The sequence below is a fragment of the Oncorhynchus keta genome, chromosome 20 (assembly GCF_023373465.1).
Source record: "Oncorhynchus keta strain PuntledgeMale-10-30-2019 chromosome 20, Oket_V2, whole genome shotgun sequence".
Taxonomy (NCBI): Eukaryota; Metazoa; Chordata; class Actinopteri; order Salmoniformes; family Salmonidae; genus Oncorhynchus; species Oncorhynchus keta.
This window is the reverse complement of record NC_068440.1, coordinates 4,788,183-4,807,452: the sequence shown is the minus strand read 5'-3', so window position 1 is coordinate 4,807,452 and position 19,270 is coordinate 4,788,183.

Below are 19,270 nucleotides of genomic sequence, written 5' to 3'. Positions count from 1 at the left end.
GGTGTCCTGCCCTTTACTGAAGATATGATAGTCTGTAATGATTGGTGGGATGTTGGTGTAGCTACGCTTCCTTTCTGTTGAGGCTCCTATAGCTGAGAGGGGGGAAGTCTCCCCCCCCCATACATCACAAGATAAAAGAGATGGGTGGAAGGAAACTATTTAGAGGGTTGTGTCACCAAGCCATAAAAATATTGGGAAAGACTTGCAACTGCTATTTCCATATGGCAAAAAAAAGTAAAAAATACATCTTTAGATACATTTTAATGCCTAGTAAATGCAGCTCCCAGCCCATAATAGAATGGTTGCACTTTCACAATGTCAAGGAATTTCTACGGTTTCCTTTTTTTGAAGGATGGTTCTTGCCAACTTTTGACGTGAGAGATGTTTGTATGATGAGACCGTTTTATGTGAGTGAATTGACACGTAAAAGGGATCCCGCCAGGGATCTGTAATTTCATTCACCCATTTTGTGCTCTAAGTTGAAAGTATAATAATCTACTGTGATTGTGTCACAAATACCTCAACTCAGTGTTTCTGTAGCAGATTTGATCAGTCTCATCTAGTGCACTCCACAGCAGATGTAGTTGTTTTCCTCAGTTCACCTTGCTGAACCCTTCTGTGAAGCTGATATGAAATGCATTCCTTTTTTAGTGGTAAGACACTGCATCTGGTTAATTGCACATAAGGATTTGATTGGTCATTTATTCGAAAGTGATTTTGGTTAGAAACTGTTGCCTTGTATTGAGGAATCTGGATGCATGTGCACTCATTGTGTCAAGTTGAATTGCCAATGTTATGGTCTTAAGTGCACTTGATTTTGTATTATATTTAGCATATATTCTTCTCTTACTGTAAGCTAATTCTCTATCTTACACCCTTCATTATCATCCCTTTCCTGAAAGTGTGTACATTTTTTAATAGAAGGGCTTCCTATGTTGATGACCTTAAGATTTGTGATAGTGTTTAAAGGAGGTGCGTCTGAGTATTAATATCATCTATGTACGTTTAGATACTGTACAATTTGTGGAAAAAAATGTGAGAACTGAGCTTCTTTAAAAGCAGCAATTGAGCCACACTGTGTGGAAATATACTGTTAAAATTGTTCCAGATATTACAATTGTATTAAGCCTCTTCTAATGTTTTGAGATATCCCCTGGGTCTGTAGATAATGTCCTGTACTTCCCTGAAAAGTATGTGAAATATTTTTTTTTGGTTAGCCACGCCCTGTTTCATGCTGTGTGGGTGAACATTAGATTCAAATGGAGATTTTGGAACAAAGAAATCGTACACATAAATGTTCACTGTAAGACAAAATGTAAGATGTAGCTGTAAGAGAAGGTTAGAAAAGAGAATAATGCAAATATCCTTAACTATTTTGTTTGTCACGCTTATAGAAGTAATATAAATATTTTTCTTTATGACAATGTTGCCAGAATCTTATAGTAGAATCACAGTGTCTTCTAAAATGTATTATTGTGTTAGGCATTAAAGCCAGATTATAATGGGGAGGGAACAAAATTCATAATTATTGAAGATATTAAATTGGCATTCATAGACATGAAACAACTTCTTTGAAAATTAACCACAATGAACGGGAAATTATTTTCCCCTTGAATGCATCGTATTTTCTGAAGTTGAATAAACAGATGTGAAGTGTGTATAGAGCACAGAAAGTGGGTGGAAGAACGGGGATGTGAACCGCTCTCTCCGGGTGCGTATGTCGTCCTGGACGACACTACCCAACCCAGACACAACCATGATTGCATCAATCATTTACCACAAATCAGACATTAAAGAAACAGTAAAACACACGGTAAATTACTCTTGCTTTCATATAGCCTTAGTACAAGTGGCCTTAGTAGAAGATGATGGTTGAGTGTGGGAGTAATGAAATGGGAAGAAACAGACATTGTCAATTAATTTAGCATACATGCAAAACATTTTGCCTGAGGGATTATTGGAACTAGGTCACTGTCATCGTCAACCCATTTCCCTGTTGTCTTGTTCATGGCTTCACAGTTGTGAGATAGAGGCTCGGGAGCTGAACCTGTACACAAAGATAGAGTTGTAGTAGTACTTAGTTGTGTGTCTAATGTCTGCCAAATCACACTGGCCTCAAGTAACCCACATCAAACTGCATTCATATAGAGTGCATAGACCTTGCCTGGCTACCCAGACTCCTTGCTCTGGCCAAATGCTACGCCCACTTATGTTAGTTTCTTCTCCCAATGAGTCTGGCTCAGTACCTCCCCAACCCTTCACTGAATGCTAACCCATTCGGGGTTGTCTGCTTTGTCCAGAAGCTGATGGGTTGGGCCAGAGCCATAACACACTTGGGTAAAGCGGCAGTTAGAAAATGTGTCATTGGCTTTGACACTGATTTCTTAGAGACAATCCAATCGCTGCTGACTTTGCTTTGTACACCTCTCATGCCCCTCGTCACCATAAACAACTTCAATAATTGCAATCTCAGACTTAAGTATGTGGTGAATTACAGAGCTAGCATAGAAACTCTTCCCACCCCAAAATATATATTTTGCAGTGGTGTAAAGTACTTAGAAGCTAGAGGGCACTGTTTTTATGTTTGGAAAAATAACTTCCCAAAGTAAATGGCCTATTTCTCAGGACCAGATGCTAGAATATGCATATAATTGACAGATTAGGATAGAAAACACTCTAAAGTTTCCAAAACTGTCAAAATATTGTCTGTGAGTATAACATAACTGATATTGCAGGTGAAACCCTGAGGAAAATCAAACCAGGAAGTGGCTTCTATTTGGAAACCTCCATGTTCCATAGCCTGCCTTTGCTCCATTTTAAGGGATATCAACCAGATTTATTTTCCTATCGCTTCCTCAAGGTGTCAACAGTTGATAGACATAGTTTCAGGCTTTTATTTTGAAAAATGAGCGAGAACGATAATATCGCGTCATTGTATGGCTGGGTGCCAGCAGCGTTTTGTAAGCGCAACAGAGTTTGGGCAGCCATTGCGATCCCTCTCCTACTGAAAAAGACAGTTGCGGTTGATATATTAACAATTATATATTTTAAAAACAACCTAAGGATTGATTATAAAAAACATTTGACATGTTTCTGTGGACATTACGGAAACTATTTGGAATTTTCGTCTGCGTTGTCGTGACTGCTCTTTCCTGTGGATTACTGAACATAACGCGGCAAACAAACAGAGGTATTTTGGATATAAAAATAATTGTTATGGAACAAAAGGAACATTTATTGTGTAACTGGGAGTCCCGTGAGTGAAAACATCCGAAGATCATCAGAGGTAGAAGATTAATTTGATTGCTTTTCTGATTTTCGTGACCAAGCTACTTTGATGTTAGGTGTTCATAATGTTTTGTCGAGCGATCGATAAACTTACAAAAACGCTTAGATTGCTTTCGCTGTAAAGCACTTGTGAGTTCATGAATACAATTTTTTTTGTAATATTATTTGAATGTGTCGCTCTGCAATTTAGCGGTTGTTGATGAAAATTATCCCGTTAACGTGATTGCAGCCATAAGAAGTTCAACTAGATGATAGGAACACTGTGGACACATTTCAGCAAGTTACAACATGGAAATACAGAAATAAACACTTTTCCATAAACAAGGTCTAAATCATGTTTGATGCACTCTGGATGCATTTTTTTTTTTGCAGACCTGTTGAAATTAAATTAAATGAACACTGTGGACAATTTTCAGAAAGTTGCAACATTGAAATACAGAAATAACCACTTTCCCATAAACAAGGTCTTAAATCATGTTTGATGCACTCGATGTAATTTTGTTTTTGCAGAATTGTGTAACGGTGGGAGGGTGAGGAGTCAAAACGCAGAGAGCAATGTAAATGGGAAAAACGCATTAATGTCCTTAACAAAGTAACAGGTCCAAAACATGGGTGAATACCCTAAAACACAGGTGCAAAACAAACCCAAAACCCAGTTACACAAACCTGGACAGCGAAAACCCAAAACCGACGATACTCCACAAACATAACAAACACAACAAGCCCGCACAAACACCAGCGGGCAAAAAAAAATTAAATAACACCCATCCCAAAACCCCAACAAGGAACAGGTGAAAACAATTAGACAAAAACAAATTAAAAGGAAAAAGGGATCGGTGGCAGCTTATAGACCGGCGACGACAACCTCCGAGCGCCACCCGAGCAGGAATGGGAGCCACCTTCGGTGGTATTCTTAACAGTACCCCCCCTCTTGACTTGCGGCTCCCGCAGCGCGCCGACACCGGCCTCGGGGACGACCCGGGGGCGATGCGCAGGGCGATCCGGATGGAGGCGATGGAACTCCTTTAGTATAGTGGGATCCAATATATCCCCCACCGGGACCCAGCACCTCTCCTCCGGCCCGTACCCCTCCCAGTCCATGAGGTACTGCAGGCACCTCACCCGGCGTCTGGAGTCCAGAATGGACCGTATCGTTTACGCCGGGGTCCCCTCGATGTCCAGAGGGGGCAGAGGGACCTCCGGAACCTCACTTTCCTGCATGGGACCAGCTACCACCGGCCTGAGGAGAGACGCATGAAACGAGGGGTTAATACGATAATACGAAGGGAGTAACAATTGATAACACACCTCGTTTATTCTCCTCGGGACTTTAAATGGCCCTACACACCCAGCTTCGGGCAGGGCAGGCGGAGGGGCAGGTTTCGGGTCGAGAGCCAGACCCTGTCCCCCGGTGCAAACACGGGGGCCTCACTGCGGTGTCGGTCAGCGCTCTTCTTCTGCCGTCCACTCGCCTGATGCAATGACTCCTGGACGGCTCTCCAGGTCTCCTTAGAGCACTGCACCCACTCCTCCACCGCAGGAGCCTCGGTCTGGCTCTGATGCCATGGTGCCAGAACCGGCTGGTACCCCAACACGCACTCAAACGATGACATGTTGGTAGAGGAGCGGCTTAGTGAGTTCTGGGCCATTTCTGCCCAGGGGATGTATCTCGCCCACTCCCCTGGCCGGTCCTGGCAATACGACCGCAGAAACCAACCCACCTGGTTCACTCTCTCCACCTGCCCATTACTCTCCGGGTGATAACCCGAGGTCAGGCTGACCGAGACCCCAGCCGCTCCATAAACGCCTTCCATACTCTGTACGTAAACTGGGGACCCCGATCAGAAACGATATCCTTGGGCACCCCGTAGTGCCGAAAGACATGGGTGAATAGTGCCTCCTCAGTCTGCAGGGCCATAGGGAGACCGGGCAATAGGATAAGACGGCAGGATCGTCGTGTTCCCCTGAGACAGGGGAAGATCCTTAAGAAAATCCACCGATAGATGGGACCACAGCCGTTGTGGAACGGGGAGGGGTTGTAATTTCACTCGTGGCAAATGCCTAGGAGCCTTACTCTGAGCTCACACGGAACAGGAGGAGACATAGAATCGCACATCTCTCACCAAGGTAGGCCACCAGTACTTCCCTCTAAGACTTCGCACCGTCATCGAAATACCCGGGTGACCTGAATAGGGTAGACTATGTGCCCATCGAATCAATTGATCACGAACAGCGAGCGGCACGTACCTACAACCCTCCTGGCACTGTGGAGTCGCAGGTTTCTCCCTTAGTGCCCGCTCGATGTCCGTGTCCACCTCCCATACTACCGGTGCTACCAGCTTGGCAGCCGGAATGATGGGGGTAGGATCGATGGACCGGTCATCAGTGTCGTATAGGCGGGACAGCGCGTCGGCCTTAGTATTGAGGGAACCTGGTCGATACGAGATCAGGATTCAGTCTCCTAGCTGATCGGATATACTCCAGGTTACGGTGGTCAGTCCAGATGAGGAAAGGGTGCTTAGCCCCCTCAAGCTAGTGTCTCCACACCTTCAGAGCTTTAACTATGGCCAACTACTCCCTATCCCCTACATCATAATTCTGCTCCGCTGCCCCGAGCTCTTTACCGTGGTGGGAGTCGGCCAATTAAGCATTGGCCTTGACACGGTCACCCTCCATTACCACCCCCGAGTGGAAATGTGATAACCCAGGAAAGAAACGGCTTGTTTGGAAATTCACATTTCTCTGCCTTCACGTACAGGTCATGCTCCAGCAGTCGCCCAAGAACCTTGCGCACAGAGACACATGCTCGGCGCGTGTAGCAGAGTAGATCAAGATGTCGTCAATATACACCACTACACCCTGTCCGTGCAGGTCTCTGAGAATCTCATCAACGAAGGATTGAAAGATGGCTGGAGCATTCTTTAACCCGTACGGCATGACGAGGTACTCATAATGGCCAGATGTGGAACTAAATGCGGTTTTCCACTCATCTCCCCCCCGAATACGCACCAGATTATACTCACTCCTGAGGTCCAGTTTCGTGAAAAATCGCGCCCCGTGAAATGATTCCACCACCGTAGCGATGAGAGGTAGTGGGTAACTAAAACCCACAGTGATGGAATTTAGACCTCGATAATCAATAAACGGACACAAACCACCCTCCTTTTTCTTCACGAAAAAGAAACTCGAGGAGATGGGTGACATGGAGGGCCGAATGTACCCCTGTCCCAGAGCCTCCGTGACATACAGTATGTCTCCATAGCCAACGTCTCCTCCTGGGACAACGGATACATGTGACTCCTGGGGAGTGCAGCGTTTACCTGGAGCTTTATCACGCAATCCCCCTGTCGGTGGGGTGGTAATAGGGTTGCTATCTTCTTATTGAAGGCGATAGCCAAATCGGCATATTCAGCAGGAATGTGCACGGTGGAAACCTGGTATGAACTCTCCACCGTTGTCGCAACGATGGAAACTCCTAAACACCTGCCTGAACACTCATCAGACCACCCCTGGAGAGCTCCCTGTCTCCACAAAATTTTAGGATTGTGAATAGCCAGCCAGGGAATCCCCAGTACCAGAGGAATCGTGGCCTCCCTGACCAGCCCTGACCCTAACGGTCGACTATCTAAGGAGTGCACGGGGAAGGTGGGCTGGCACCGGATCACGCTGGAGGAGATGGTAGAGTTGCTGGTGGGAGGGTAGGTGGGGTAGTAGGGAGACCACTCTTCTCCCAACGGTCCATCCTCTCCATCATTTGATCCATTGCTGACCCGATGCGATGGAGGATGGACGTATGATGAAGGACTCTCTCCTCCATCGTGGGGAGAGGGGTGGTGGCTGCTCCTGCTGACTCCATCTGGTGGTGCTGGCTTCTGTAACGGTGGGTGAGTGATGGGTGAGGAGTCAAAACGCAGAGAGCAAAGTAAACGGGGAAAAAAAATGTAATGTCCTTAATCAGACTCACTTTGACTTTATATAGTGCACCAAGAGATATTTTCTCGATTATGACCATACCAGCCTGAGTACGCTTCTGGTGAGGAAAGTGAGACAGGTGCGGGTTGATAGAGCTGAGTGAGTGTTTGCACAATAGTTTTTCTTGAGCGCTTTTTTGGTTATATTTCAACAGTTTTCGAAGAATCATTTTGTTTTTTTGCAGTTGAATAAGTTTAAGTTTGGTTCGTTCTACCCCCCTTGCAGTTTTGCTGCTTGGGGGAGAGTTTTGCTGCGTATTTTGGTTTATTATGACGGACAACATGGCAAAGAACAAGGGAATGGACAAGGACAAAGGCAATGTACAACGGACAAAACATGGACCTGAAGATGGGTTAAAATATGGCAAAGAACGAATGGTGGTAGTGGAATTGATGGGAGAAGACAGAATAACGATGATGGAATTACTAAAGTCAAGAGGAGAGGTGGTGGGGTGCCGAATAAAAGGAGACAGGAAATATGAGTCACGATGCGGGATGCAAAAGGAAAAGATAAGTTAATGGATGGTTTCATGATGAAGGACACGAAGATAGTGTCACGGAGAAACTGCGCAGCTGGAGTGTAGCCGCCGTCACGGATATCCGAAGGAGAGTTTGCCCGGGGACGGAGATCGTGGATGGAACGAGATACTGTAAGGTGAAGTTCACTGACACCGTGCAGTCTTTGCCGTACTCCACAAAGTTCGAGACACAGGAGGAGGGCGAATATTTCAGGGTGATTCATGACAAGCAGGTCAGGGTGTGTCTTCTGTGTATTCAACCTGGACATATTTTAAAAGACTGCCTTGACTTTAGGTGTTTTAAGTGCGGAAACCAGGGACACTATACCAGAGAATGTGTTGGAGTAAGGAAGAGGGAAGTTTGCGGAGGATGCAGGTTAAGAACAGAGGAGTGCAAGTCAACAAGTAAAGGATAATGAAGGTAAATGTTTTAATTGTATTATTTATTTTAATGGTTCATTTTATGTCCCTAAATGTAAATGGTTTAAGGACAATGGACAAATGTCAAAATATAGTTCAAATGAAGAACGTGGATATCTTGTGTTTACAAGAGACGCAGTGGGACAATGATTGTGTATTGAAAGTTTTAAAAAAATATGGAGGGATTTTATTTTTGTGAATAATGGTAGGGGGAACTCTAGTGGCGTCGCTATTTTATTGAGGAAGGATGTGGTGGACAAAGTGGTACATATACATGATGATAACAATGGGATGAATAGAACGAAATAGAGCGCGAGGTTTTATTTATTGAAGTGGGAGGATGGTGTGTGGGAAATGCATTGTGGTGGGGGATTTTAATGGGAAAATGGACAGATTAAATATGACATGGGGAGCTATCTTTAGAAATTATGCATCTCGGGGCGTTTTAAAGAAGGAGATGTTTGAGAAAACTTATTGACATATGGAGAGATGACAATCCCGATAAACGGGAATTTTCTAGAAGGCAGGTGGTTTTGGGGGAATTAAAACTAGAATAGATCTGGTTTAGATAGTGTGGAGGTGAAAATTAATGTAGAGGATAAGTTTATATGTGATGGGACGATTACAGTAAATGAAATTATAGATGCGATTAAGGATTTACAGGTGAATAATAGCCCTGGTGTAGATGGGATTATTGCAGAATTTTATAAAATGTATGAAAGTCTTTTAGCACCTATTTTATTGGAGGTTTACCACTATGTGGAGGAGAATGACTGTGTTTCAGAATCAATGGTGACAGGGATGATAACTATTTTATATAAAAACAAAGGGAGTAAGGTAAAATTGGAAAATTATAGGCCTATTAGTTTATTGAATGTGGATTACAAGATTCTAGCCAAAATGTTAGCGAATAGGATGAAGAGAGTTTTACATGATATTATTGCACCAACACAGAATTATAGTGTTCCTGGGAGAGATATAGCTGACACAATTAATACAATTAGAGACGTGATACACAAAATGAATGGGGATAAGATGGGGGGTATTGTGTTAAGCATAGATTCAAATAAGGATTTTGATAGGGTAGAACATTATTTTCTGTTTAGGGTTTTGGAAAGATTTAGCTTTGGTAATAAAATAATAGGGTGGATTAGATTATTATATAGAAATGCAAAAAGTAGGGTGAAATGCAATGGGATTTTAACTGATTCTTTGACTCTTAGTTTGATTCACCAATATGCAGATGACACAACTATAACAGTTAGAGATGAGGACAGTGTAAAAAGGGTAATAGAAGGTTTTAAAGTATATGGAAGAGCATCAGGAGCTAAAGTTAATATGGAAAAATCTGTTGTAATGTATATTGGAATGGTTAATGAGGGGAATTTTTATTTGAAAGAGGTCAAAGATTATTTTAAGGTGTTAGACGTGTTTTTAGGGGAAAAAGAAAAGGAAGCTAGGGATTTGACATGGAGTGGTGTGATAAATAAAGTTAGGAAGGTTGTAAATATGTGGAAGGGGAGGTTTTTAAAATTAAAGGGGAAAGTAATTGTTATAAATTCTTTATTGATGTCAATTTTTATACATGTTGTGAATGTTTTAGATATGCCAGATTGGGTTTTATCTGAAATGAATAAGATTTTGGTATATTTTTTATGGGACGGGGAGGGGGTGAAAATAGCTTTTAAGACTTTGATTGCAGGTTACGAGGAGGGGGGTTTGAAGTTGGTGGATTTAAGGGTAAGGAAAATAGCAATAAGAGTGAAAATGGTAAAGAAATATTTATATGGTGAATTGGATTATGGGTGGAAAAGGTTTTTTAAAGAGTATTTGAATAAGGTTGGGATAATTGGGGATAATGGTTTATTGATGTGTGTGAAACAGGAAATGTTACCGTTGTTTTATAAATACGTTTTTGAGGCTTGGGGGCAATTTTTACCACACATTTCTTATGATTGTAACATTTTGGAAAATATTTTAAAATCAGCCAATCTTTTTGAATCCTAAGATCAAGTATAATTATACAATGTTGTTTTGTAAATATTTTATGAGGGCTGGGATGAGACAGATTTGTGATATTTTATATGAAGTCATTCCAGGGTTTCTTCCTGTACAGGCTATTTATGATAATGTGGTTGAAATAGATGAAGAGATAAGTAAAACTACTGTGGAGAATATGTACAAGAAAATATTAGGATGTATTCCTGGGGAGTGGGTGATTTTAATAAATAAAGAGGTGGTCAAAAGATCTAGGGGTTTACCGGTTTTATATTATGAAAGTAATGGGAAGAAACATGATTTGTCAGTTTTAAAAGTTAAAATGGTTTATAGTAAATGTATTTTAAAAGAGATAAAAGTTCCTGCTTCGGAAAAAGTGTGGTCTAGGGTGTTTGAAAATATGGATGTGAAATCAATATGGAAGAATGTAAATGTAAAATATAATTCTATAGAGTGTGAAGACAATGATTTTAAATTGAAACATAATAGGATTTTTACAAATATGGTTTTGCATCAAATAAATAGGGATATTAAAAGAGAATGTGATATTTGTGGTACGGGGGCGGAAAATTTTATGCACTTTTTTGTTGAATGTAGCAGGTTAAAAGATTTTCATGAGTTTTTAAAAGGGCTTTAAGTAAAACATTGGGAGGAGGAGATTCTTTCTTTTTGGTATTAATGGGAAAAGTAATGTTTTGAATTTTAATTTGGTTAATTATGTTTTAAGTCATGCTAGATATGCTGTAAGATTAAGAAGGAACATGGGTCATTATGAAGGGAAATGTGTGAGTGGAAGGTCTTTTTAGGAGGATTTTAGAAAAGGATATAGAGATAATATATAAATATGGTGGAGGAAATTTTGAAAAACTGTTTGTGTGAGGGAGTAAATTTATTGAAATAATGTCAAATGGGAAACTTGTATTTAATTGGTATTAGTGAATGATTGTGTTTTTTATTCTATTATTTTTTCTGATTTTGTAAAAGGGTGAATTGTTCATCCTTATTTATTATTGACTGAATGTTTTAAATTGTGTTTTTTTTTTAAATAATATTTTTGATTTTTAAGTATGCCTGATCTCGTCAGATTTCGGAAGCTAAGCAGGGTTGGTCCTGGTTAGTACTTGGATGGGAGACCGCCTGGGAATACCAGGTGCTGTAAGCTTTTTGTCCACTAGGGGGTGCTCTTGCATCATTTCATCAGCATCACTGCCTTGTGGAATTTAAACTGTTCGTTTTTCCCACAAGGCTGAAATATGTGCCCTCGCTTTGAAATAAGTAAGGTTAGTTTGTATTTCATCCAACGATCTGTGCTACAAAGTGTTGGCTACAGTATATGCAATTTCTTCCACTTTTTGAGTGACACAAAGATGCTTATCTAAATGGTGAAAATGGTAGAGTGGTTTGAAGGAGAAGCACACGGAGAGGCATTGGCTCCGGGTTCTGCGGGTGAAGTGGAGATCCCGACTGTGTCTGAAGTCCAGGGAGGCTCCTCTAGGGAGGTAGATCCTGCAAGGGATGACTCTTACAAACGTAAAGGGTCAGAAGAAGAGCTGACGGAGGAAGAGATGGAGTACATACAATCTCTGCGGAGGGATAGTAAAAGGAACATGGTAACCAAGAAGAAAAATAAGGTAAAAGATCAATCATGATGGACTGGATTCATCCCCTCTTTATAGTCATAATGGTGAGAGTTGTATCTTTCAACACCAATGGACTTCGTAGCAAAGAAAAGCTCGAGCTGGTGTTGGAAGCCTTCTCTGCGGATATATTATGTCTTCAGGAGACTCATTGGACTGAGCCGTATATGGATAATGTAAGGCAGAGATGGAATGGACTAATGTACGTGAGTAATGGTACTGTGCGGGCATGTGGGGTAGCTATTTTGGTAAAACATAATGTGTCTAATTGAAATGTGTTATGTGCTGACACTGTGGGTCGAATGGTGGGAGTGGGTTTCACTTTTCAAGATGTGGAGTACTCGTTGTACAATGTGCATGCTCCTAATAATGAAATTGAGAGAAGGGTTATGTTTATGTCTATGGGGGGATTATGTGGGAAGAACTGTCTGCTTGTTGGGGATTTTAATGTATGGATGGATAGGCTTGATGCTTCAAGTAGTGTACATTTTGGCTCTGACTCATCTCGGGGAGCGCTATTAAGGCTAATGCGGGATGAGGATTGGGTGGATATATGGAGGGAGAGGAATCCAGATAAGCGGGTGTTCTCTCGAAGACAAGTGGTGAGGGGTGAGTATTCACACACATTTTTTAGTGACCATGATGCTCTGCTTTTCCGGCTTGGTGCATCAGGGGAGGGGGGTTGTGGTGTCTTAATGCCAGTCTGGATGAGGGGTTTAAGGTAGCAGTGAAAGAGTGTGTGAATGCCGCCGTGTCAGATCCTCTATTTGAGTCTGATGTGAGTGTGTGGTGGGAAGGATTAAAAGGGGAGTTCAAGCGGCTGGTGTGTCTAGTTCAAGACAGGCAAATGTGTTAAGGAGGAGGGGATTCTTAAATCCCGCCTGTTATTGGAGTTAGAAAAGGTAGAAAACTGTCCAGCCTATGATGTGACAGAGTACCTGAGGGTGCGGGAGGAGTTGAGGGTCGTAGAGAGGCACAGGTGTATGGGGGCAGTGGTGAGGAGTAGAGCACAGTATGTGGTGGAGGGGGAGAGGAACTGCTTTTTTCCTGGGGTTAGAAAGGCGGAAGCAGGAAAGAAGTTTTCTAACTGAGCTGTTAAATGAGAGGGTGACGGATCTGGAAGGTATTTTGAATGCAGTGCATTCTTTTTTATAAGGGCTTATTTACGTCGGGCGGGGTAGATGAAGTGTGTATGAGAAGAGTGCTAGACGCAGTGGAGGCTAGGGTTTCGACTGATGATGTAGAGATGTGTGATGCTGATTTTACATTGGCAGAGGTTAAAGCTGCTATCTTGGGCCTGAACTTGAATAAAAGCCCGGGTTCAGATGGTCTTACTGCAGAGTTTTACCGTGAGTTTAGTGACATACTAGCCCCACAGATGCTGCGTGTGTATGTGTGTATGGAGGAGAAGAGGTAACCTGCCTAAATAAATACCGACACGTAGCTCTCACGTCTGTAGCTGTGAAATGCTTTGAAAGGCTGGTCATGGCTCACATCAACACCATTATCCCAGAAACCCTAGACCCACTCCAATTGGCGTGCTCAGGGGTGCATGCTCAGTCCCATCCTGTACTCCCTGTTCACACATTAAGTTTGCTGATGATAACAGTGGTAGGCCTGATCATCGTTAACGATGAGACAGCCTATAGGGAGGAGGTCAGAGACCTGGCCGGGTGGTGCCTGAATAACAAACTATCCCTCAACGTAACCAAGACTAAGGAGATGATTGTGGACTACAGGAAAAGGAGCAATGAGCACGTCCCCATTCTCATCGGCGGGGCTGTAGTGGAGCAGGTTGAGAGCTTCAAGTTCCTTGGCATCCACATCACCGACAAATTAACATGGTCCAAGCACATCAAGACAGTCGTGAAGAGGGCATGACAATGCCTATTAACCCTCAGGAGAAAAGGTTTGGCATGGGTTCTCAGATCCTCAAAATGTTTTACAACTGCACCACCGAGAGCATCCTGCTGGGTTGTATCACTGCATGGTATGGCAACTGCTCGGCCTCGCAAGGCACGACAGAGGGTAGTGCGTATGTTCCAGCACATCACCAGGGCCAAGCTTCCTGCCATTGAGGATCTCTATACCAGGCGGTGTCAGAGGAAGGCCCTAAAAATTGTCAGACTCCAGCCACCCTAGTCATGGACTGTTCTCTCTGCTACCGCACAGCAAGAGGTACCGGAGCACCAAGCCTAGGTCCATGAGGCTTCTAAACAGCTTCTACCCCCAAGCCATGAGACTCCTGAACAGCTAATCAAATGGCTACCCAGATTATTTGAATTGCCCACTCCCCACCTTACTACGCTGCTGCTACTACTTTCTCTTGTTGTCACTTTAATAACTCTACTTACGTTTTAATATTACCTCAATTACCTCGACACCGGTAGTCCCTGAATCTTTAGCTATGGGTGTGTTGACTGTGTTATACAAAGGGAAGGGGAGTAGACTGAAATTAGAGAACTACAGACCAATAACCCTTTTGAACTCAGACAACAAGGTGCTTGCTAAGATAATGGCCAATAGGTTGAAGCATCATAGCACCTACTCAGGCCTATGGAGTTCGGGGGCGGGATGTAGTGGACACCCTCTGCACTATCTGGGATGTAGTGAAGCAGATGGGGGAAGTGGGTGGGGCGGTGCTCTGTCTAGATCTGAATAAAGCCTTTGATCGGGTGGAGCATCGGTTCCTGTTAGAGGCTGTGGCAAGATTTGGGTTCGGGCCTCGCCTTAAAGAATGGGTGAAGCTTTTGTATGGGTCAGCTTGCAGTGTTGTTAAATGTAATGGTGTGCTAACTGATCCCTTTCCCCTGGGCAGGTCTGTTAGGCAGGGTTGTCCATTGTCTGCATTGCTATACAGCATCTCAGTAGAGCCTTTAGCGGCGTTTGTAAAGCGTGATGGGGGAGTGCAAGGGAGTGGACCTCCCGGGGGCAGGCGTCAGTGTACTGTATCATTATGCTGTTGATACCACCTGTACTGCGTGGGATGGAGGGAGTGTGTATGGGAGAATGTAGAAAAGTCTCAAATGTTATGTGCTAATGATACTGTTATGTCTACATGTAACATTCCTTTTAAGACTGTTACGGGACATGTGAGAATTTTGGGTGTGAATATTGGGGTAGATGAGCGGGATGCGAGGGACTTAACTTGGACGGGTGATTTAAAAAAAATATATATATATTTTTTTAATTTTACCCCTTTTTCTCCCCAATTTCGTGGTATCTAATTGTTGTGGTAGCTACTATCTTGTCTCATCACTACAACTCCCGTACGGGCTCGGGAGAGACGAAGGTTGAAAGTCATGCGTCCTCCGATACACAACCCAGCCAGCCGTACTGCTTCTTAACACAGCGCGCATCCAACCCGGAAGCCAGCCGCACCAATGTGCCGTGCACCTGGCAACCTTGGCTAGCGCGCACTGCGCCCAGCCCGCCACAGGAGTCGCTGGTGCGCGATGAGACAAGGACATCCCTACCGACCAAGCCCTCCCTAACCCGGACGACGCCGGGAGCAATCAGCAAGCGGAGTTGCCATCCCTCCTCGTCGCCAAATTGTGTTAGCAATTCTATAGGAAGAGAGAGACTGACTCTTTCAAACAACAATTTTATACGATTTACAAAAACAAAGCCATCAACCATCACCAATAATGGCTCAGAGTTGAAAGCTTAACTAACATATTCGGGTCCTTGCTTTATTGAGAAAATACAACCGCTTTCTGTTTACATGGCAGTCAGCAGACAGTGTGTAAAAGGTAATTAGTTGTCCGTGCAGAATTAAGATAGACGGTTGAGCCCTCGGGCTATCAAGCTTGTGCTAACTGCATTCAAAAGAACAAACACTATGTACTCCTTTCTGCAAGTTTACATACATGTGACTTTCTGTAGAAGGTCTGTCACATTCTGCAGTTGCACCCACACGGCTCTTAGTCATAAGACAGGGCTTACAGCTACTGTTGAAGTCTGAAGTTTACATATACTTAGGTTGGAGTCATTAAAACTCGTTTTTCAACCACTCCACAAATTTCTTGTTAACAAACTATAGTTTTGGCAAGTCGGTTAGGACATCTACTTCAAATCAAATGTATTTGTCACATACACATGGTGTATGTGAACGGCATAGGCAAGATGCAGTCGATGGTATAGAGTACAGTATATACATATGAGATGAGTAATGTAGGATATGAAAACATCATATGAAGTAGCATTGTTTAATGTGGCGTGATATACATTTAATTACATCACGGTGGCAAGATGCTTTGTGCATAACACAAGTCATTTTTCAAAAAATTGTTTACAGAGATTATTTCACTTATAATTAAGTTGACTATGCCTTTAAGGCAATGTAGTGCTAATTCAATGTGTTCTGCACTCGTGGGTTTGACTACACACAACATTTCTTACAATATTGTAAGAATATTGAAACGCTGCAAAAGTATGGATTGAGTAAAGACATACCCACACTGAAGCCTTGCACAAACATTGACAACATCAAAGATAGCAGCATTGTGATACAAAGCCAATCCTCCAGAGAGACTTGAGCCTAAATCCCGTGTCTTAGACCACTCTGCCACGCTACCCAGCCTCTTCCACAAAGCCAAAACGTTCTCATCTGTTACCTAGGCTTGCTAAGCTCCCATTCATTTCAAAAACAGTGTCTCCCGTCACGCCGAACTAGAGGCATGACTGATAGGTACAACTAGCAGAATGCCAGATAGGGCCTAAAAAAAGTTTTGCGTCCTTGTTCATGAAAAAGTGCTGAAAAATATGTTTGTAATTCGCAATCAAGAAACGGTGTCTCCTGTCATGCTGACCTAGCGGCATGCCGGACAACGACAACGAAAAAATATTTTAGTTTATGTTCATGAAATTGCGCTGAAAAATATGATTCAAATTCGTGACCCAGAAACGATGTCTCCCGTCATGCCGACCTAGAGGCATGCCGGATAGGGACAACGAAACTGGTTTGCATAACGGTTAGGTCCTAAAACAAGAATTTTATCATTTGTCTTTAAAAAGTGCTGAAAAACATGTTTCAAATTCAGTATAGGTCTGGCCTGGTGTTCTGCCCTTAACCCTGTACTGCTTCTCCCCCACCTCACAGACATTAGGAGAGAGAAGATAGACAAACTTATAAGATACAGCAAATAATAAAAGACCACATTATGTATTTTTGTAATATCACAAACCTGTATTCCTCACTATTTTACCTGCTCAATGTCAGATTGAGTTGACGATGCTCTCCTGGGCCAGAAAACATGAGCGCCGAGTTGACCTTCTGACGTTGCCCAGCGGCCAAGGGCATTTTCAGAAGGTCAAATAAAGCAGGGAGATTGAACACTTTTGTCCTCTGGAGGATTTTATCCTTAAGGACCCGCATTGCTGCCTCAACAAAGTTATGTGTTGTTCCCTCGAGTTGGCAGCTTCTCCCGATAGTTGAGTGCCCAACACTCTCGACGACTGAACAGTCGATCGAAATAAGACGTGAATTTCTTCTACCTGTAATTAGGGTAAAATATGTACTTGAACAATGTCTTGTACTATAACATATTGGTTACAAAATATTGGGAAAATGTATCCAAAATAACAACATATCCCAAACATGGACTGGGCAAATGTCTTTGAGAAAAGACTAAAACTGATCAGCAAGTTCTGGTTTTATCGTAAAAAAGTTAATGAGAATAAAGCATAGGATAATAGATTGCACTTCATTATACTGTTATACTACACTAACCTAGCTACAACTGGGTTTTGTTTGGACTGCTGATAGAGGGGCTCAGCCATCTCTTCCCTGGAATACATGATGTCTTTGATAGTGAAGAGGTTCTGCCTGTCTCTCAGGTCTACTCCACAGCCACACTGTCTGGAGTAGGTGGAAGGTGCAAACGCTCAGTTTGGCTCCTGGAAATGCCCTCCCTCCGTCCCTTCTCTGCCTTGCAGTTATCTGTAATGATGATGCGAGGACCAGCCTGACCTCTCCCTGCAAAGGCGTCCTCCCTCAGTATGTCCTTCAAGAAAGAATCTCTGTGGCCGACGTGAGTAAGACGTTTAAGCGTGTTTACCCTTGCGGGCCAGACAGCATCCCTTGCCGTGTCCTCAGGGCATGCGGATACCAGCTAGCTTTAGTGTTTACTGACATATTCAATCTCTCCCTATCCCAGTCTGCTGTCCCCACTTGCTTGAAGATGTCCACCATTGTTCCTGTACCCAAGAAAGCAAAGGTAACTGAACTAAATTACTTCTGTCATCATGAAGTGCTTTGAGAGACTAATCAAGGATCATATCACCTCCACCTTACCTGACACCCTAGACCCACTTCAATTTGCTTACTGCCCCAATAGATCCACAGACGATGCAATTGCCATCGCACTGCACACTGTCCTATATCACTTCTGGACAAGAGGAATACCTACAGTGGGGCAAAAAAGTATTTAGTCAGCCACCAATTGTGCAAGTTCTCCCACTTAAAAAGATGAGAGAGGTCTGTAATTTTCTTCATAGGTACACTTCAACTATGACAGACAAAATGTGGGAAAAAAATCCAGAAAATCACACTGTAGAATTTTAAATGAATTTATTTGCAAATTATGGTGGAAAATAAGTATTTGGTCACCTACAAACAAGCAATATTTCTGGCTCTCACAGACCTGTAACTTCTTCTTTAAGAGGCTCCTCTGTCCTCCACTCGTTACCTGTATTAATGGCACCTGTTTGAACTTGTTATCAGTATAAAAGACACCTGTCCACAACCTCAAACAGTCACACTCCAAACTCCACTATGGCCAAGACCAAAGAGATGTCAAAGGACACCAGAAACAAAATTGTAGACCTGCACCAGGCTGGGAAGCCTGAATCTGCAATAGGTAAGCAGCTTGGTTTGAAAAAATCAACTGTGGGAGCAATTATTAGGAAATGGAAAACATACAAGACCACTGATAATCTCCCTCGATCTCCAAATCGAATCAAATCCAATTTTATTTGTCACATACACATGGTTAGCAGATGTTAATGCGAGTGTAGCGAAATGCTTGTGCTTCTAGTTCCGACAATGCAGTAATAACCAACAAGTAATCTAGCTAACAATTCCAAAACTACTACCTTATAGACACAAGTGTAAGGGGATAAAGAATATGTACATAAAGATATATGAGTGAGTGATGGTACAGAGCGGCATAGGCAAGATACAGTAGATGGTATTGAGTGCAGAATATACATATGAGAAGAGTATGTAAACAAAGTGGCATAGTTAAAGTGGGTAGTGATACATGTATTACATAAAGATGCAGTAGATGATATAGAGTACAGTATATCTATGAGATGAATAATATAGGGTATGTAAACATTATATTAGGTAGCATTGTTTAAAGTGGCTCGTGATATATTTTACATCATTTCCCATCAATTCCCATTATTAAAGTGGCTGGAGTTGAGTCAGTGTGTT